The sequence below is a fragment of the Salvia splendens genome, unplaced genomic scaffold (genome assembly GCF_004379255.2).
Source record: "Salvia splendens isolate huo1 unplaced genomic scaffold, SspV2 ctg279, whole genome shotgun sequence".
In the NCBI taxonomy this organism is placed as follows: Eukaryota; Viridiplantae; Streptophyta; class Magnoliopsida; order Lamiales; family Lamiaceae; genus Salvia; species Salvia splendens.
Genome location: NW_024598918.1, coordinates 1 through 24,613, shown reverse-complemented (window position 1 = coordinate 24,613; position 24,613 = coordinate 1). Strand labels below are relative to the sequence as shown.

The 24,613-nt window shown below is 32.7% G+C and overlaps 2 long non-coding RNA genes across 12 annotated transcripts; both read right to left on the bottom strand.

The window, feature by feature from the left end:
• Positions 1-14,180: 14,180 nt before the first annotated feature.
• Positions 14,181-18,258, bottom strand: LOC121789575. 7 transcript variants are annotated; one of them, XR_006048075.1, is made up of 9 exons: positions 18,095-18,258; positions 17,338-17,427; positions 17,078-17,173; positions 16,594-16,654; positions 15,751-15,942; positions 15,464-15,624; positions 15,023-15,284; positions 14,765-14,863; positions 14,181-14,675 (listed from the first exon to the last, which is right to left on the bottom strand). It is a non-coding gene; the product is annotated as an uncharacterized LOC121789575 (long non-coding RNA). The 7 variants fall into 7 exon arrangements; XR_006048078.1 differs by lacking the exon at positions 17,338-17,427 and having other exon boundaries at positions 18,095-18,108; positions 18,187-18,207; XR_006048076.1 differs by lacking the exon at positions 17,338-17,427.
• A 164-nt stretch (positions 18,259-18,422) lies between these two features.
• Positions 18,423-24,134, bottom strand: LOC121789574. 5 transcript variants are annotated; one of them, XR_006048070.1, is made up of 6 exons: positions 23,918-24,129; positions 23,489-23,613; positions 20,353-20,442; positions 19,435-20,284; positions 19,125-19,281; positions 18,423-18,535 (listed from the first exon to the last, which is right to left on the bottom strand). It is a non-coding gene; the product is annotated as an uncharacterized LOC121789574 (long non-coding RNA). The 5 variants fall into 5 exon arrangements; XR_006048069.1 differs by having other exon boundaries at positions 18,480-18,535; positions 18,618-19,281; positions 23,918-24,134; XR_006048072.1 differs by lacking the exon at positions 18,423-18,535 and having other exon boundaries at positions 19,142-19,281; positions 19,435-19,567; positions 19,644-20,284; positions 23,918-24,128.
• Between the last annotated feature and the right edge of the window lie 479 nt (positions 24,135-24,613).

The window sequence follows — 24,613 nt, the reverse complement described above, 5'->3', positions numbered from 1 at the left end:
CACAAATACAATATAAATAAAACACACACACACACACACACAACTCAACGACACACTATAAAAAATGAATAACATTGCATACATACTATGTACTATACATCATAGCACATAATACACATTGACTGCACATCACACATATACGCACACTTTACACACATACATATTAAACAAAAATTACACATTGTACACGAAATACATATACAAAATACAATCATTAAAAAAACACAACACTCAATACACGGCACATACTAGAAACATTGAACATATTATAAATAAAATATACAAACATACACAAAACATATGTACAACAATAATACTTACATACATTACAAACGCTACGCTACATATACTAAAACAAAATACTCTATTAACATACTATACAACAAATATATACATAAAATTCACAATATATACAGACATGGTACCTACTACGCACACTCACTACAGAAAATTTATACTACGCATAAAATTTACAATTTATACTACGCACTAAATGGACTGCACATACAACCCACAGTCACTACGTACGCAAAATACACAATTTAAATATACTATACAACAAACGCACACATAAAATACACGATATATACATGACACATACTACAAATATTAAATACTTTATAAATAAAACACACATATAAATAAAACACACTTCATACACATTGCGCACTATATACACACTATACATACCACAAATATTAAACACACTAAAAATAAAATACACTACACGTGTATTATAAACATACATGCCTACATTGCACACACTACGGGTAGTAGCACTAAATACACAATTTATACACTATACAACAATATACATATAAAATACACAATTTATACATACGTGGCACATATTAAAAATATTAAACACAACATAAATAAAATACACAAACACAATATAAATCAAATAAACAAACATTAAATGGACCTCACATACTACACACATTATATACAAAATATACACTCTGTCACGACCGCCCATACAAGGGGTACCACAAACGCGGCGATCGTGACCGACATGCATGGATTACAATTTAAAAAGAACAACTTAATTGATTTGAAGAAAGGAAAACAACTTAGTTTAAAGATTTTAAGGTTATATATTTTTTTTGAAAAGACATAAGATAAAATACCTTTAAAAAGACAAAGGGAAAAATTAGACTTAAGAAATATAATAACTAAAAACTAAAGTAGAACAAGCACTTAACTTAAATTCGGAGAATACCATTTTCAAAAGACAACGTAGATGCACGTTTAAATCCTAACACCACCATACATGTCCCAACACCAAAACGAAAAGCTTACGGTCTTAAGACATAAATTAAAACATAACAGCGGATAAATAAGGTTCAAGGAGAGTCAAGGATCACGCCCATGTATGACGACACAACGTATCCTAAGGTCTCTAGCCAGCTCAACATCCACCGCAACATCCCGCTCAACCTGCAAAATTTTTTTAAAAGAAATTGCAGGGCTGAGTACTTGTTGTACTCAATGGGCTCATGCCGAAAACATTTATCAAGTTATGTCATCCATACCAGTGATCTCGAGTTTTATACGTAGTAAAGAAAATATCACGAGAACACAAAAAAAGTTTCATAGACTGGCCAGTCAAATAATCTCCCCACTTTTCACATCAATCCAACAGTCACAACCACAGTGCGACGATAGTGTGGCCACACTATTCGCCCACGAGACCGGCCGACTTGTAAGGACGGCTCACGATCCCACCAGTGTACACAGCCCGATAGGGTTTACGGCCCTACTCGGACCCGAATTCGTTTCACAATACAGCCATGTAGCCTAACGGAGTAAACTCATACGAACTAGGCATCATGCACACAATCTCATAACAAAAACATCATGGCATGACATAACAGTTAAACCACCCTTATATCTCCACATAATATTTTTCGGAAAAGTAAAGAGGTTTGAAAAGAAAGCCCACCTCGTTCTCTTAGCAAAATCACAACCCAACCTAGCAACTCTCGATCCTCGAGTTCACGAAAACACAACACCCTTGTCAACGACAACACAAGTCAGTCTCACACAACAACATATCACTATGCATGTCCTATCGTTTCTCTCTCATCGTTCTCCTCAATCCCAAAACCCAACATGCATCACAAGGGTATAAAACACACGTAACACCTTTCAACTTATCGCAAGTGATTTCAACAATTAAACACGTTCCTTGCACATACATGCATCAAATAACACTTTTAAACTTGAAACTAAGTGTCATTTAATCAAGGCAAAAAACTGGCAGAATTGCGCGATCGTTTTGTAAAAATCACTTTAAATTCACCCGACCTCAAAACATGCTAAATTTTGGTCACGATACAGAGGACACATTCAAGTTCATCCATGAAAATTTTCATATCGAAATCACGTCATTTAGTCAGTCATATCACATATTGAACTCTCTGGTCGGAACATACAATTTCTGACAGTATTGCGCAGTTCATTTGAAAAATTCACCATAAATTCATACGATGCCCAAAAAGGCTGAAAATTTAACAAAACACAGAAGACACTTCAAATTTTCATATAGTTCAAGAATTACATCAATCGGAGTTCATTTGGTCAGTCAAACAGAAAACGAAACATTCATGGCGAGAACTCACGTTTCTGGCAGATTTGCGCAGTCGACTTCAAATATTTATTAAAAATTCATTTTTCGATAAAACAGGCTGAAATTCACACGAGACACAGAAAACATCTTGAAGTTTACTCAGTAAAAATTTCGTAGCAAAATTCATTCGTTTGATGGGTCGAATACAGATCATAAGTCACTGGTCGAGCATCACAGAATTCTGGTTCAAATTCGAAAATAGGGTTTTTAAATTTCCACAACGAAAACACCGATTCTTCATGCTCGAAAACACATCATCATGGTTACACATTCCTCAAACACATATTTGCATACCAACTCATATTTTTCACAATTATTTCGATCCAATCACAAGTGAATTCAACCAACAACGCAAAACCAAACAAGTTCATACGAACATACAATTCCCTCCCGTTAAAACTTTCGATCTATCAAACCTACACTCTCTACATGCATGTAGGACTCAAAACATGGTGCAAAAGAGAAGGAGGAGGAAAAGTGTGCGAATATACCTTCCTTTGACAAAACGAATCGGTAGAAACGTAGAATGAAGCGATTCGTCGGAGGTTCTCGAAGATAACTTCAATGGATGCAAGATCAAAGCTTGAATGGAGGTTTTTGGAGATGGGAGAGTGGGAAGAGATGACAAAACCGTGTGGGAGGGGGGAGAGGATGGAGTGGGTGATTTTTTTTGAGTAATGGGGGCTAGGGTTAATGTTTTTTTTAATATTTATAGTCTAGGTTAGAATCCATGAATGAATTAAATAAATTGTGGGAGATATACAAAAAAATAAAATTCCCCCAATTGGAATAAAAGTAGGCGTGTGGTTTTTGAAAGTGGGGAAGTCAAAATTTGTTGATTTAATTACAAGGAAATATAGCAATATTTACTTGGAGAGAATATTCATAAATTAGGAAATAAAGGTGAATATTCCATAAATAAGGGAACAACAAATAAATTAAATCTCCAAGTAGTAAACATGGTGAGGGGCCGAAAATTTGAGGTCTTTGCACAAGGAATTATTTAAATCCCCAATTAAATAGAATAGGATTTAAATTTGGTAATTTCTTTTATGGAAAAAGGCTCCCATAAAATAGGTAACAATCAATTAAATTCCCACAAGGAAAATAATAGTATGGGGCGTGTGACATGGAAGTAAAGTAGGAGAAAAATATTCACATCCCTAATTAATTAGGCATAGGAATTTATTTGAATAAAAAGGGATCCCACAAATTAGGAAACAATTAAAATATTCTCCAATTTTATTGGAGGGGGCCGAAAATGCTAGGCGTAAAAGCCAAGGAAAAATATCCCAACTCTCTATTTATTTTGGGTGAAGAAAAACATTATCACATGATTTAATTGGATTAAATTCGGAGGATGGAAGTCAATAAAGCACCAATTAAATCAAAGGAAAATAATCCAATCTCCCATTGGAGATTTTCAAAACTCCCAAGGAAAAATAAAATGGAGTTCAAATTTCATGTAGTACAACTTAGGGGTCATTTGGTTTGGATTTAATTTGGATAAGTATCCCAAAATAATTAATTAAATCCACAAGAAGAAGTATTATTTCAATAATTAGGAAGGGCCGAATATTTCAATGAATCGACTCGAGAAAGGATAAATGCATGATCCTATTAATTATTTCCCCACATTGTAAAAGTATAAAACTCAAGCTCATCAATCACATTAAACACGATAATTCATTCCACGTAAGGTCACTTAAATCACATAGAAGCAAACGTTTCTAAAATTCCAAAATTCCAATTACATAAAAAGAAGTCACAAAAGTTTGGGATGTTACACACTCGTACACAATTCACAAAATAAACATACTAAACACCACTATACAAAAATAAAAACTTTACACTATAGACAAAATACACAATGTCCATACAAAATATGCAATACACACACTACACTACACAAAATACGCAATACACACACTACACTACACACACTACACAAGATACATGCACACACATTAAACACATAAATATAAAACAAACAATACACACTGTACACAAAAAACTAAATACAAATATTATAAAACATACTATACTTACTCGTCACATACTACACTATAAATAAAAACACAAAACATATGCACAACATAAATACATACACACCTTGTGCACATTTCAGATACTATTATAAAATAATCTATTTATACACTCCACAACAAATGCACAAATAAAATACCCAACATATGCACACGTGGTACAAACTACAAACACTAAAAAAGTTATGAATGAAATACACAAACACAATATAAATAAAACAAACAATAAACACAATATTATAAAACATACAATACATATGAGGCACATACTACAAATAGTAATACAAAATACACTACTTATACACTATACAACAAATGCACAATTAAAATATACAATTTCACACAAGGTACACAACAAACATTAAACACGATATAAATAAAATACACAAATACAATATAAATAAAACACGCACACACACACAACTCAACGACACACTATAAAAAATGAATAACATTGCATACATACTATGTACTATACATCATAGCACATAATACACATTGACTGCACATCACACATATACGCACACTTTACACACATACATATTAAACAAAAATTACACATTGTACACGAAATACATATACAAAATACAATCATTAAAAAAACACAACACTCAATACACGGCATATACTAGAAACATTGAACATATTATAAATAAAATATACAAACGTACACAAAACATATGTACAACAATAATACCTACATACATTCCAAACGCTACGCTACATATACTAAAACAAAATACTCTATTAACATACTATAGAACAAATATATACATAAAATTCACAATATATACAGACAAGGCACCTACTACGCACACTCACTACAGAAAATTTATACTACGCATAAAATTTACAATTTATACTACGCACTAAATGGACTGCACATACAACCCACAGTCACTACGTACACAAAATACACAATTTAAATATACTATACAACAAACGCACACATAAAATACACGATATATACATGACACATACTACAAATATTAAATACTTTATAAATAAAACACACATATAAATAAAACACACTTCATACACATTGCGCACTATATACACACTATACATACCACAAATATTAAACACACTAAAAATAAAATACACTACACGTGTATTATAAACATACATGCCTACATTGCACACACTACGGGTAGTAGCACTAAATACAAAATTTATACACTATACAACAATATACATATAAAATACACAATTTGTACATACGTGGCACATATTAAAAATATTAAACACAACATAAATAAAATACACAAACACAATATAAATCAAATAAACAAACATTAAATGGACCTCACATACTATACACATTATATACAAAATATACACTCGTACACAATTCACAAAATAAACATACTAAACACCACTATACAAAAATAAAAACTTTACACTATAGACAAAATACACAATGTCCATACAAAATATGCAATACACACACTATCACTACACAAAATACGCAATACACACACTACACTACACACACTACACAAGATACATGCACACACATTAAACACATAAATATAAAACAAACAATACACACTGTACACGAAAAACTAAATACAAATATTATAAAACATACTATACATACTCGGCACATACTACACTATAAATATAAACACAAAACATATGCACAACATAAATACATACACACCTTGTGCACATTTCAGATACTATTATAAAATAATCTATTTATACACTCCACAACAAATGCACAAATAAAATACACAACATATGCACACGTGGTACATACTACAAACACTAAAAAAGTTATGAATGAAATACACAAATACAATATAAATAAAACACACACACACACACAACTCAACGACACACTATAAAAAATGAATAACATTGCATACATATTATGTACTATACATCATAGCACATAATACACATTGACTGCACATCACACATATACGCACACTTTACACACATACATATTAAACAAAAATTACACATTGTACACGAAATACATATACAAAATACAATCATTAAAAAAACACAACACTCAATACACGACACATACTAGAAACATTGAACATATTATAAATAAAATATACAAACGTACACAAAACATATGTACAACAATAATACTTACATACATTCCAAACGCTACGCTACATATACTAAAACAAAATACTCTATTAACATACTATAGAACAAATATATACATAAAATTCACAATATATACAGACAAGGCACCTACTACGCACACTCACTACAGAAAATTTATACTACGCATAAAATTTACAATTTATACTACGCACTAAATGGACTGCACATACAACCCACAGTCACTACGTACACAAAATACACAATTTAAATATACTATACAACAAACGCACACATAAAATACACGATATATACATGACACATACTACAAATATTAAATACTTTATAAATAAAACACACATATAAATAAAACACACTTCATACACATTGCGCACTATATACACACTATACATACCACAAATATTAAACACACTAAAAATAAAATACACTACACGTGTATTATAAACATACATGCCTACATTGCACACACTACGGGTAGTAGCACTAAATACAAAATTTATACACTATACAACAATATACATATAAAATACACAATTTGTACATACGTGGCACATATTAAAAATATTAAACACAACATAAATAAAATACACAAACACAATATAAATCAAATAAACAAACATTAAATGGACCTCACATACTATACACATTATATACAAAATATACACTCGTACACAATTCACAAAATAAACATACTAAACACCACTATACAAAAATAAAAACTTTACACTATAGACAAAATACACAATGTCCATACAAAATATGCAATACACACACTACAATACACACACTATACAAGATACATGCACACACATTAAACACATAAATATTAAACAAACAATACACACTGTACACGAAAATCTAAATACATATATTATAAAACATACTATACATACTCGGCACATACTACACTATAAATAAAAACACAAAAAATATGCACAACATAAATACATACACACCTTGTGAACATTTCAGATACTATTATAAAATAATCTATTTATACACTCCACAACAAATGTACAAATAAAATACACAACCTATGCACAAGTGGTACATACTACACACACTAAAAAAGTTATGAATGAAATACACAAACACAATATAAATAAAACAAACAATACACACAATATTATAAAACATACAATACATATGAGGCACATACTACAAATAGTAATACAAAATACACTACTTATACACTATACAACAAATGCACAATTAAAATATACAATTTCACACAAGGTACACACAACAAACATTAAACACGATATAAATAAAATACACAAATACAATATAAATAAAACACACACACACACACAACTCAACGACACACCATAAAAAATGAATAACATTGCATACATACTATGTACTATACATCATATTACACACATACGTGGCACATATTAAAAATATTAAACACAACATAAATAAAATACACACATTATATACAAAATATACACTCGTACACAATTCACACTTCATACACATTGCGCACTATATACACACTATACATACCACAAATATTAAACACACTAAAAATAAAATACACTACACGTGTATTATAAACATACATGCCTACATTGCACACACTACGGGTAGTAGCACTAAATACACAATTTATACACTATACAACAATATACATATAAAATACACAATTTATACATACGTGGCACATATTAAAAATATTAAACACAACATAAATAAAATACACAAACACAATATAAATCAAATAAACAAACATTAAATGGACCTCACATACTACACACATTATATACAAAATATACACTCGTACACAATTCACAAAATAAACATACTAAACACCACTATACAAAAATAAAAACTTTACACTATAGACAAAATACACAATGTCCATACAAAATATGCAATACACACACTACACTACACAAAATACGCAATACACACACTACACTACACACACTATACAAGATACATGCACACACATTAAACACATAAATATAAAACAAACAATACACACTATACACGAAAATCTAAATACAAATATTATAAAACATACTATACATACTCGGCACATACTACACTATAAATAAAAACACAAAAAATATGCACAACATAAATACATACACACCTTGTGCACATTTCAGATACTATTATAAAATAATCTATTTATACACTCCACAACAAATGTACAAATAAAATACACAACCTATGCACAAGTGGTACATACTACACACACTAAAAAAGTTATGAATGAAATACACAAACACAATATAAATAAAACAAACAATACACACAATATTATAAAACATACAATACATATGAGGCACATACTACAAATAGTAATACAAAATACACTACTTATACACTATACAACAAATGCACAATTAAAATATACAATTTCACACAAGGTACACACAACAAACATTAAACACGATATAAATAAAATACACAAATACAATATAAATAAAACACACACACACACACACAACTCAACGACACACTATAAAAAATGAATAACATTGCATACATACTATGTACTATACATCATAGCACATAATACACATTGACTGCACATCACACATATACGCACACTTTACACACATACATATTAAACAAAAATTACACATTGTACACGAAATACATATACAAAATACAATCATTAAAAAAACACAACACTCAATAAACGGCACATACTAGAAACATTGAACATATTATAAATAAAATATACAAACGTACACAAAACATATGTACAACAATAATACTTACATACATTACAAACGCTACGCTACATATACTAAAACAAAATACTCTATTAACATACTATACAACAAATATATACATAAAATTCACAATATATACAGACTTGGCACCTACTAAGCACACTCACTACAGAAAATTTATACTACGCATAAAATTTACAATTTATACTATGCACTAAATGGAATGCACATACAACCCACAGTCACTACGTACGCAAAATACACAATTTAAATATACTATACAACAAACGCACACATAAAATACACGATATATACATGACACATACTACAAATATTAAATACTTTATAAATAAAACACACATATAAATAAAACACACTTCATACACATTGCGCACTATATACACACTATACATACCACAAATATTAAACACACTAAAAATAAAATACACTACACGTGTATTATAAACATACATGCCTACATTGCACACACTACGGGTAGTAGCACTAAATACACAATTTATACACTATACAACAATATACATATAAAATACACAATTTATACATACGTGGCACATATTAAAAATATTAAACACAACATAAATAAAATACACAAACACAATATAAATCAAATAAACAAACATTAAATGGACCTCACATACTACACACATTATATACAAAATATACACTCGTACACAATTCACAAAATAAACATACTAAACACCACTATACAAAAATAAAAACTTTACACTATAGACAAAATACACAATGTCCATACAAAATATGCAATACACACACTACACTACACAAAATACGCAATACACACACTACACTACACACACTATACAAGATACATGCACACACATTAAACACATAAATATAAAACAAACAATACACACTGTACACGAAAATCTAAATACAAATATTATAAAACATACTATACATACTCGGCACATACTACACTATAAATAAAAACACAAAAAATATGCATAACATAAATACATACACACCTTGTGCACATTTCAGATACTATTATAAAATAATCTATTTATACACTCCACAACAAATGTACAAATAAAATACACAACCTATGCACAAGTGGTACATACTACACACACTAAAAAAGTTATGAATGAAATACACAAACACAATATAAATAAAACAAACAATACACACAATATTATAAAACATACAATACATATGAGGCACATACTACAAATAGTAATACAAAATACACTACTTATACACTATACAACAAATGCACAATTAAAATATACAATTTCACACAAGGTACACACAACAAACATTAAACACGATATAAATAAAATACACAAATACAATATAAATAAAACACACACACACACACACACAACTCAACGACACACCATAAAAAATGAATAACATTGCATACATACTATGTACTATACATCATATTACACACATACGTGGCACATATTAAAAATATTAAACACAACATAAATAAAATACACACATTATATACAAAATATACACTCGTACACAATTCACAAAATAAACATACTAAACACCACTATACAAAAATAAAAACTTTACACTATAGACAAAATACACAATGTCCATACAAAATATGCAATACACACACTACACTACACAAAATACGCAATACACACACTACACTACACACACTACACAAGATAGATGCACACACATTAAACACATAAATATAAAACAAACAATACACACTATACACGAAAATCTAAATACAAATATTATAAAACATACTATACATACTCGGCACATACTACACTATAAATAAAAACACAAAAAATATGCACAACATAAATACATACACACCTTGTGCACATTTCAGATACTATTATAAAATAATCTATTTATACACTCCACAACAAATGCACAAATAAAATACACAACATATGCACACGTGGTACATACTACACACACTAAAAAAGTTATGAATGAAATACACAAACACAATATAAATAAAACAAACAATACACACAATATTATAAAACATACAATACATATGAGGCACATACTACAAATAGTAATTCAAAATACACTACTTATACACTATACAACAAATGCACAATTAAAATATACAATTTCACACAAGGTACACACAACAAACATTAAACACGATATAAATAAAATACACAAATACAATATAAATAAAACACACACACACACAACTCAACGACACACTATAAAAAATGAATAACATTGCATACATACTATGTACTATACATCATAGCACATAATACACATTGACTGCACATCACACATATACGCACACTTTACACACATACATATTAAACAAAAATTACACATTGTACACGAAATACATATACAAAATACAATCATTAAAAAAACACAACACTCAATACACGGCACATACTAGAAACATTGAACATATTATAAATAAAATATACAAACGTACACAAAACATATGTACAACAAAAATACTTACATACATTCCAAACGCTACGCTACATATACTAAAACAAAATACTCTATTAACATACTATAGAACAAATATATACATAAAATTCACAATATATAAAGACAAGGCACCTACTACGCACACTCACTACAGAAAATTTATACTACACATAAAATTTACAATTTATACTACGCACTAAATGGACTGCACATACATCCCACAGTCACTACGTACACAAAATACACAATTTAAATATACTATACAACAAACGCACACATAAAATACACGATATATACATGACACATACTACAAATTTTAAATACTTTATAAATAAAACACATATAAATAAAACACAATATAAAAAAACAAACAATAGACACAATATTATAAAACATACAATACATATGCAACACATACTACAAATACTAATACAAAATACACTACTTATACACTATACAACAAATGCACAATTAAAATACACAATTTCACACATGGTACACACTACAAACATTAAACACGATATAAATAAAATACACACACCCACAACTCAGCACATAACACATTTTGCACTCCCTCTACACATCACACATATACGCACACTTTACACATACCTATTAAACAAAAACTACACATTGTACACAAAATACATATACAAAATACAAACATTACAAAAGCACTACACTCAATACGCAGCCCATACTACAACTAAACATACTATAAATAAAATATACAAACATACACAAAACACATGTACAACAAAAATACTTACATACATTGCAAACGCTGCGCTACATATACTAAAACAAAATACTCTATTTATATACTATACAATAAATATATACATAAAATTCACAATTTATACATACGTGGCACCTACTACGCACACTCACTACAGACCAATTTATACTAAATGGACTGCACATACAACCCACACTCACTACGTACACAAAATACATAATTTAAATATACTACCCAACAAATGCACACATAAAATACACGATATATGCATGACAGATACTACAAATATTAAATACTTTATAAATAAAATACAAAAACACAATATAAATAAAACACCCTTCATACACATTGCGCACTATATACACATTATACATCCACAAATATTAAACACTATAAATAAAATATAATACACATGTAATGTAAACATACATGCCTACACTGCACACACTACGAGTAGTAGCACAAAATACACAATTTATACACTATACAACAAATATACACATAAAATACACAATTTATACATATGTGGCACATATTACAAATATTAAACACAATATAAACAAAATAAACAAACATTATATGAACCGCACATACTACACACATTATATACAAAATACACACTAGTACACAATTCACAAAATAAACATACTAAACACCACTATACAAAAATAAAAACTTTACACTATAGACAAAATACACACTGTCCACTCAAAATACAAAATACACACACTACACTACACACACTCTACACAAGGTACATGCACACACATTAAACACATAAATATAAAATAAACAATACACATTGTACATGAAAAACTAAATACAAATATTGTAAAACATACTGTACATACTCGGCACATACTACGAATATTACACACTATAAATAAAATACGCAAAACACGTGCACAACATAAATACATACACACATTGTGCACACACTACAGATACTATTACAACATAAATTATTTATACACTTTACAACAAATACACAAATAAAATACACAACTAATGCACACGTGGTACATACTACAAACATTAAACACATTATAAATAAAATACACAAACACAATATTATAAAACATACAATACATATGCGGCACATACTACAAATACTAATACAAAATACACTACTTATACACTATACAACAAATGCACAATTAAAATACACAATTTCACACATAGTACACACTACAAACATTAAACACGATATAAATAAAATACACAAACACAATATAAATAAAACACACACACACTACATATAATGCACATGTTGCTCACTATACAAAAAAACACGCACTATGCAACACACATTCTATACTCACCATACCATACAAAAAAACACGCACTATGCAACACACATTCTATACTCACCATACCCACACAAGACATTATGGTGTGCACATATAAACAAAATACATGCACTACAAACATACATACACAGTACATATATTGTACACTATACACAAAATACATACTCGTACATTATATACAAAAAAACATACCTAAAGAAAGTACACAAAAAATAACACCCTTTATGCGCCCAAGTACAAACAAAATATACCCCCACTGTACACCATATACACAATATACATGCACTACACACAAAGTATACTTACACTACTACACAAAGTATACTAATACATATTATACACTACACGTAAAATTCACACACTTATATACAAAATACTCATAGTGCTCACACAATAAACACACTGCACTTCACACACAATACACAAAATACACAAAATGTATACACTGCCGGCACTACACAAATACACACACTTTACACATACAGAAAATAGAGACACTATAAACACACTTCATGATGAATGACAGAAAAGTTGAAGCATCTGCGACATCTGCCAGAAAGTTAAAAGATGAGAAATTGGAGAAAGATGAAAAACCTTGACTTGCTTCAGTATGCTGTCAAGGGAGATTAACGACACTAGCCTTGCATCTTCAGCAGAAGTGGAAGGACTCCGAATAGGCGCAGCACCACTTTCTAAATTTAACATCTCTGCGTCGTTTTTCATTTGTTGTAAAATCTGATTCGAGTAAACAGTGTTTGCAGAATTTCAGTATTTGAGAAGTGAGGTAACCAAGAAAAAGAGATCCAGCGCGCTATAATACAGACCTTTCTTCTCTTGTGATCAACAGATTCAAGAGCTGAACGTAGCTTAGCTACTTGAGCATAGTCTTCCGCTGCTTCAGTCGCCAAAGTACCAGCAATATCCTTATGGACCAATATAACCGTAGATATCAGTATGTGAACCATAACAAACCACATTACTGTAAACAATATAAAAAAAGCATACAGTAAAAGATCTAGATAATGGCACTCTGTCCGTAGCTGCACAAAGATGGGAATCTAAAGAAAATGGTAAGAGCATACCTTCAAATGTTGCAGCTGTGAAGTATAAAGACATCTGGCATATTCAGATAACAACTGTCCAAGAGCATCGGTAGTCGGAGGCTGGGCAGCACCAAGTCCAGCCATCCAACCATCCATTATTGCTGTAGAGAGAAGTTCCAGCTGACCAGTTGCTCCTGCAGCCGTGTCATCAGCAATGGAAAGGAAATCATTGATTGTTGCTTTGCTTCTGAAATGACAAGGTTAGAATGGCCCATCCGCTGTGTGTGGATTTGTTGCTTTGCTAATACAAATTACAAGGAAATCGTTTCAATTTAGTATCTTATTCAGGCTTAAGCTGTTAGAGAGGTGTAACTCATCTATACAGAAATAAAGAATAACATAAACATGCTAGAATGGAAAAGACATTAAATCTAGTGATGAGTACAAATGGAATCAAGAAGGAAAACACGACTAATTTACCTGATCAATTCCCCACGTATCTTCAGAACTACTAATGACAACTTTGACTTCTTCTCTGGTTTTATATTTACTTTGAACCCTTGAATTCGGTCCCCAACAAGCATATTCCTTGAACTAGAATCGTAACGAACTAGAGATCTTCCAGCGCTCAACTGGAGAAACTTTACATCACGAAAGACATTTTCACTTTTACACTCGATGCTTATCATATTATAATATTTCATGTTTCACTCAAGTAGAAAAATTTGTCTATTCCACTAGTAGATCGACACATGACAGGGAGGCACCTTAATTGATTGTAGCTCCGGTGATCGAGCAAGCCGGGACATTATATAGAAAATCCTAACACGAGAGACAAGCATCGTATCCATCACTCTTCTGGGCTCCATTTTACGAATGAAAGAAAAAACAGCATCCCTTATTTCAGCTAGGATTTCAGGCTCTCTAGAAGCACCTGCCGTAATGACTGCAGCCAGTACCTGCACATAGGAAACCAAGCAGTTATCAGGAAGCTATAACCCATTAAAGATGATAGAATTTAAATTTTTAACAATCGAGTTTTTCTCAGCTGAGACACATACATAACAATGCATAAGGATGCAAATGCATACAAAACAAATCTTATTGATTAACCTAGGCGATAGACCCAAATGTATTGAACACCCTCAAACCATAGAAGGAAAATGTAAATCTTAACAAATACTTCAGAGCTATGTCATTAACACATGCTCTGGAACCAAGCTAATTTTCTTAATCTTCTCAGATGCCAGAATGTTTCTTAAGGCAACTTATTTTGCAGACTGAACTTGCTGAGCAGATGCAATCATGTCATTCTTCAGCACAGTGAATTTCAGCTTTCTCATCATCATGATACCAAAAACTATATGTTGCCGACTGTATTCATAAGAGGAGGTAGAAGGTGCTGACACAGAATACTAAGGCGAGTGTAGAAAAATGCAAGCAAGGAACCGAAGGGTGTCCTCAAGGAGATCCAATCCCCACAAAAAATTATAGAATGATCAAATTTATAAAATGATGAGAGAGCTAAAATTTGAATGACCGAAAAATTTAAAGCATCTGAGACGACATTTGCCAAGCGCTTTATATTAAGTTCCAGTCTAGTAACTTACCTCGGAGGGAGCATATACCTGTCTTGAATCTATTCCAAGCTTTTACCAGCAATGCAAGAACCTATACAAAACAAATGCCCATGATAATGATAGCACCAAGGAAAAATGAAAATTTTGATAACTAATATGTATAGAAGGCAAAATCTTCTCAAAGTGCAGATATTGCAATGCTTATTGTACAGTAAATACTATAAACATTTGTTATAGACCCAATTGCGACTAGGCATTACTAATAAGTAGTTAAAAATCACAAGAAAAAGTTGGAAATGTGTCGTATTTGGATTTTCTCGATGTGTTAAATTTCTGCAGTACATCTAAGATTATTTCAGTTCATTTCAGAGTACAAAACTTTGATTTTCAATGTAATTGTAACAATAGATCTAAAGGGTCTGGGAAATCTTTTTTATTATAAATGCAATGAACATATATCTCTCTCTGAGAGATGACAGAAACTGCATGATACTTTGATTTTAGAAACCAATACCTCAAGTCCAACAGACTTTGCCATATTTTGAGTTGTTGTGTTGCTGGCCACCTCATCCAGGTATGATACACTTTCAGTTTCACAGAGTTGCAAAAGCTGCAGCGGAAAAAATCACACTTACTTTAAAGAATTAAGGGCCTGTTCACACAACCACACCAAGCACAAGTACAAGCACATAAAATTTTAAGGTGTGCTAACTTTACCAACAGTTTTAAGATTTAAACACATATCAACTTATCTTAATTGGAAAGTGCACTCACAATAGATAAAGCTTTAGATTTTAGGCAGGAGATAGCAACCATGTATGAGGAAATATTGTCGGAGCCCGATAACTTTAAGTTCAAGACGGCCTGTTAGGAGTAAAGGCTGAATTCCAACTCAATCAATAGAACACTGATTAAGGAAATAAGATCTCAATTTATTGATAAAAAGGACAAAGAAAGAAGCAAATAGAATAACAATCCTCACGAAGGACGCCACGATAATCCTCCGCAGAGGCCTACGGCTATGCCGTCCTATTTCTGATCTCTCCAAAAGATGTCTAAACTGATAAGAGACTCCCTATTTATAGATACTAAGGTGCTGAAATAAAGGTAACAGAAATTCGAAATTGAATTGTTGATTTACTCAGCCAGCTCTTCCCCCAAAATCTCTGGTTCAGTTGGCTGCTGCGATATCTCCTCTACTTAATTAGTTGGCCAACCACTTCCCTATTTTCACTCCTCTAATCTGTATCACGGCCAGAACCAGAATCAGAACGCCTCCATTACCCGGTGTGAAAGGAAACCAAAAGTGCACTACTCCTGAATTAAAACAAATAATAAAGACACAAAGGGGGGAAGGAAAACGAGAAAGAATTCAGAAGTGTGAGATTTTATTTAACCGGTAGGATAAAGTTATATGTGCTATTAATAGAACTTGTAATATGCGAAGTCATAAAAGCATAGGAAAACCAAAAGGATCAAGATAAAGTGTAAACAGAGACCAAAAAATTATAAGACAGTTACATCCAATCACCTCTACGAGAGTTTCTGTTCTCAAAGTTGTAACACTAGTCTCCATAAAGCGCACAATGAGAGAAAGTAGCACAGTTAAACGTGATAATTTACTTGCTGAGGTTGATCTAGAAGACCACGGTAAACCCGATGAGGCAAATTGTATTGACAGCAAAGCACCACTGAGTGACTGCATTGTGGGTTTGAGTAGATTAGCTCACAAAAATAAAGTCAAAAACAAGGTAAAAATAGAAAAAGTATCAAGTGAACTACATCAAAGGAGACAAAGACCCTATTACTTGCCTTAGGAAGGGTAGGTGTGTTGTGATGGCTTCATGTAATTAGGAGTCAACTCTCATCTAGAGAACTTGGTGGTCTCTGTTGTAGTGAGATCGAAGAGGGGGATTGCTAATCCACACGAGATGCTGCCAGGTCCGATCAGAGAAAATGATGGGCCTGCAATCTGAAACCAAAATGACCGCGTCGATGATCAGCATTGGCACTATGGCGGCCAACATCAGGTTAAGTATAAGCCGTTGAATTACTGTTAAGATCCCTCTCTATAAATGCTGCAAAGTGTAGGATATGATGGCAGTATTGTGGCAACTCAATAAGACGGTCCACAAACTGCTCCAATGCTTTACTCCCAAATGAAAACATCATAATGTCATAAATCCAAGGTCAGACTGTAATTCACAATAATAACATTCACTGATAACCTAGGAAGGAACAAACTTCCGAATCTGCAGGCTTCCACAAAGCATCTAAAACAACTCGTAAAGACCCAACGTAAGGTGAGTCAGGCGTTGATGCTTAATGACTGATCTGAAGTAGAAGCATTCACAAAGGATAAACATTATAGGCAAGCTGAAAATTTTACAACATGGTAACATTACAATTAACATAGTTAGGTTGAAGAGTATTTTATGACATTATTTATCTGGGATCATGTTCACTCAGTAAACCAATAATTTGATTTATCAATCATAAACATCAAACGGACAGGTAAAGATAAAAAACTCAAACACAGTAGACTAAGTATAAAAAACTACCTAACTAGCATATAAGAGATGTTAGGTCAAAATAAATTGTTGAGGAACTTGACCAAACAGATCACTTCAAAAAGAATATGCTGAATTATCACAGTAGCCTCAAGTGCAACAGGATTAGCACACAGCTTTGAAATCTGACCCAAAAAGAATTTCTTTCCTGCATACAGACAAGAAAAGGGTTACACGTTTAGTGCAACACGTAGAAGAATTCCAAGGACATAAAAATAATAAATTGTTGTATGTATTCCACTTCCTACAACTAAACAAAAAATTATATCTAAATGTATGTACAAAGAAGCGAATAACTAACCACACATCCTGGTATCGTGTTCTTCAGAATTAGACAAAGCTAGACCAACTTCAATTTTATCAGGTACAGACAAGTGTAGAGCATCTGATTATGCAGAAGTTCTTCATTGATGGCTTTAGTATGAAATGACACACTTAATATCGAACTAAAGTTAGATTTAATAAATAAAAGTTTGAATATTGAAGCAAATATTGGTTGCAGCTTTATACCCTTCAACTCGCTGGAATAAATAGTGAGGTGGTCAAAACTAAACTGGAGCAGTACTACTCAATGAGACGGTCCAGAAACTGCTCTAATACCTTACTCTCGAAGGAAAACATGGGAATGTCATAAATCCAAGGTTAGACTAAAATTCAAAACAATAACATTAACCAATAACCTAGGAAGGAACAAACTCTTGAATTTGCAAGCTTCCCCAAAGCATCTAAAGCAGCTCAAGCAATACACAACATCACCAGTCACAAGTTGATGCAGCAATACACAGCATATGGTGAGTCACAAGTTGATGCAGCAATACACAGCATATGGTGAGTCACAAGTTGATGCAGCAATACACAGCATATGGTGAGTCACAAGTTGATGCAGCAATACACAAGCAGAAGCATTCACAAAGGATAAACATTACAGGCAAGCTGAAAATTTTAGAACGGGGTAACATTACAACTCATAGTTAAGTTGAATAGTATATTACAACACTATTAATCTGTTCTTATGTTCACTCAGTAAACCAGAATTTGTTGTATCAATCATAATCATCAAACGGACAGGTAAAGAAAACAAACTCAAATATACAGAAATCGAAGTAGTCAAGTATTTGCCACATAGTGGCAACAAGCTGCAATTTCCATTCCTGCATTGCAAAAATATTAAAATCATGAGTAAGATCAGTCACCCTGCTACAGTAGTGGCAACACTAACCTCATATAAAGTATCTTTACTTGACACTAATTGAGTCATGAACCAGTTTCCAAGGCCCACGATTTCTTTTTTAGATGCAAGTCCTGCAAACTGAATGCCAAGGTAAAAAGGAAATGTGTGTAGTAAGTAACTGGGAAAGAGCCTATAAAAACATTTAACAGATATATTAAGAAGCCAAGACTTGACAATCAATGGGGTTTACATATCAAAGAAACACTTATATAGCACATATTTGTATAGGGCATATGAGAAAAAGAAAAATAGGATGTATCTATGTATGTATGAATTAATTATGCTGCAAGGTAGCAAAAAGTGGATTAGAAAAAGTAGAAAAACGTCAGGCACAGTATAACAAACAAAAATATAATATATGTAACAGATCAATTATAAGCTGCAAAATGCAGCAAAGAATGAATTAAATAAGTAGGAAAAATAGAGGCGCAACAACCAAGAAACAGATCACAAAGCAAGCTCAAAAATCAATAAATAGACTTTTGCCTTCAGTTTTCCACCGTGTCCCCCTCATCTTTTAAGTTAAGAACTCAGTCGCCCACTACCACCCTCGACCTTCAGATCGACTAAGTACTTTCTAGTCTATTTATGTACTAGGAACTATCTCAGAAAACACCTTAGTTCCACGAGAGATAACATTTGCAAGAACGAATCTAAATGCTTAGAGAGGCCTTCAAATTGACTAAGAGTAACACGAGAATATGCTGAATTATCTCAATAGCCTCAAACGCAACGGGATTGGTACACAGCAGCTCTGCAATCTGACTCAAACAGAAAGTCTTTCCTGAATACACAGCCAAGAAAAGGGTTACAGGTTTAGTGCAACAAGTAGAAGAATTCCAAGGAGATAAAAATAATAAAGTGTTGTATGTATTCCACTTCCTACAACTAAATAAAAAATTATGTCTAAATGTATGTACAAAGAAGAGAATAACTAACCACACATCCCGGTATCATGATGATATCGTGTTCTTCAGAATTAGACAAAGCAAGTCCAACCCCAATTTTATCAGGTACCAACAAATATAGAGCATCATAAAGATTTGGCAATAGTTCTTCATTGATGGCTTTAGTATGAAATGACACACTAAATATCGAACTAAAGTTAGGTTTATTAAATAAATGTTTGAATATTGAAGCAAATATTGGTTGCAGCTTTATACCCTTCAACTCGCTGGAATAAATAGTGAGGTGGTCAAAATTGAACTGGAGCAGTAGTACACTACCCTCCATTCCATCCATTTTGTAATAACAAGTTAAACAATTACCCACACACATCAATTACTTCCCAAACATAAGTCTTGCTCGCCCTCAAGCAAGTTAGATAAATAAGCACATTCACAAGACATTTGATAATCCTCTACTTCAAGTCACGTCAAATTACATGAATCATTTAGAGAAATTAGGTTGAGCCTGAATTCACGCGCGAGTAAGACTTTAGAACAAGAATTGTACACGAACTAATTCCCTAAGAGCTAGGCATCCAATGCTTCAATGTAAGTTCGATTTATGTCTTGGGAGTCTCAAACCATCGTCGCTAATTCATAAAGAGAAGTTCTTCCAGCTATTCTTTATTTTAAGCACATAAGATCTTTCTCCCAAAATCAAGCAAAATTCATCGCTCACAAGTCAATATGATGCATAAATCAAAAGGTCTTTTTCATTTGGATGTAACGGGGCTTTTGGTAAAGGTGTGATCATATTTGGATAAGTAGCTTATCACCATTCTTAAAATGCTAGCACATCCCTCACAACATCCTTCACAACATCCTTCCCATCTCACTGAATTCGCAACATCCTTCCCATCTCACTGAATGCGTACAAAATTCTGACAGCTCAACACCCCAAACATGAGATTTTTCTACCATCTAAACCAAGTCATCTTATTCTTTTGAGCATAATTCTGTTTTTTGCTCGATATTCTTTTTTCTAGCCTTGGCTTTTTTAACTCATGAAAGGCTGCCTTTTTATTTTATTTTTTTTACTTGCCTTGGCTTTTTTTTTTACACATGAAAGGCTGCCTTTTTATTTATTTTTTTCTAGCCTTGGCTTTTTTTTGCACATGAAAGGCTGCCTTTTTATTTTTTATTTTTTCAAGCCTTGGCTTTTTTTACACATTAAAGGCTGCCTTTTTATTTTACTTTTGTTTGAAGAGACGGCTTTTTTCATTTGTATCTCAATATAAATGAATACAACCTAATGAATGTTCCAGGACTTCCATCTTTTCCTTACCACCATAAATACCCTCCCAAGAATGTGCTAGCACTTTAATTTTAGTGACTAGGGTAGAAAATATAGGCCAACAAACGGATATAATAAGTAGGCTAATATAGTGACTTCAAAATTTTCAACAAAGAAATTAGGCTTTTGGGGCTCAAACCGGCTCACTAGTGGTTTATGTAGGGTTAGGCATGTGATAATTTGGATATGAGGCTTTTAATCCTATTGCCAAAATCATTTTTATGCACCAATATCAACAAGATTGCAACTCATAAAGCTCTCATTCAGTTGATCGGCCCTATGGCTTTTTCAATTAATTTTTCAAAACCAGAATAGTTCTCTCTCCTTAGCTCAAGAAATCGGGCACCAAAGAACACTATTGTCACTGTATTTGAAGCACTAGAAACCTAGTTCTCCAGAAGTTAGTAAGCAACAACAAGTTTACGGACCAACCCTCGAGAGAAACGAACTATACACTAATAACCCAAAAAAAGTGGTGAAAGTAGTGACAATCAATGGAGAGAAAATCTTGCATGCACACACAAATAGCAAGTGGTGAAACACTGTTCGTGGAAGCTTTTCGTTCTCACTACAAAGTAGCATAGTACTAGGGCAATTTTTGGATATTTATGAAGCTAATATCCTTTGTTTATCGACTGGTGATGTGTATGAAATCATTAAAAACTAGGGAGATGCACATATTAGAGCCGTGACAGACAACCTCTCGAAAATTTACTCTTAATCATAACATGTCAATTAACATTTAAATTCTCTATAAAATTCAACATATCAGTCATGAATGAGAAAAAATAGCAGCTAGGCACTCATGTATAAGTAGGAAACATCTCAAGTTGAGTATATACGGGTTTGAATAACACCCGAAAAAGATGAGAAGTAGAATTACCAGAATCCTCAAAGACCAGGATTTTGACAACTACAAAGATGAGAAGTAGAGCTACTCCTTTTTTCATCAAGGCCGAGTCCAACACAGGAAGCTAGTTGCTCTGCAGTCCACCACTTCCCAAGCTCCTGCAATAAGAAACAAACTTCATTAAAATCTTATCAAGAAGACAACAGATATGATTATGATAAAAACAGATGCACTTAACATTTTATGGAAAAGGATGACTGATATCCATAGGTTAAGCTAGGTTAAGCCAGAGAGGTTTTACATGGACTAAATGATCTCCGATGCAGAACGAACGATTCGGGACTCAAATTGACTTATAAATAACATACAAAGAAGATTGTCAATCTTAGATATCCTTAAAAATGTCAATGCGTTCAGGTAGTAAAAATTCTAATCAGATGACAGGGTAAAATCTAGAAAAACCTGGTTGTTAACAATGCATTCCCGGAACAACTTTTGCTGACACAGGGGCTGTAGAAATTGAAGAGAAGAATCACACTGCTGCCAGAGATGATTCAAGGTCTCTTCAGTAGTAGGGGATGCACTTCTAGATGAATCGTTGGTCTGCAGATACTTGACATCTACACAAACAGCAGCAAATGCTGCCTCTTTTTTTTTTTTTTTTTTTTTTTTTTTTTTTTTAATCAAACACCTCTACGGTGGAGGGTTCGTGGGTCCCTCATCCCTATATTTCCAAAAGAGATAATTACAAGGCGTGGCCACACCCAAAAGTGGTGTGCCGTAACAAAATCAAGAGTAGTATGCGGTCCGATCCCACAAGGTTCGGACCTCATCATACTCCTTTCCAAAATACAATTAACCACAAAGCTAGTCACTATTATCTCCCATCGTCTCATGATCAACTTTGATGCCCGTCCCCGTCTAGGTTTCGGATGTGCGACACTCCCATCTCGTCCAATCTAACCAAGTCCAATAGTTCTCTCGGTGCTGAGTTGTAGTGCATTCGTAGGCCACTGTTTTGGACTAGCCCCATTTTCGCAAGGAAGTCCGCCGCTTTGTTCCCCTCCCTGTGTATGAAGGTGGCTCGGAATTTGAGTTGGCGTTTGAGAATGGTTAGTTGCGCCACCGCTTGCCGAGCGAGTGCCGGCCCCCAATCCG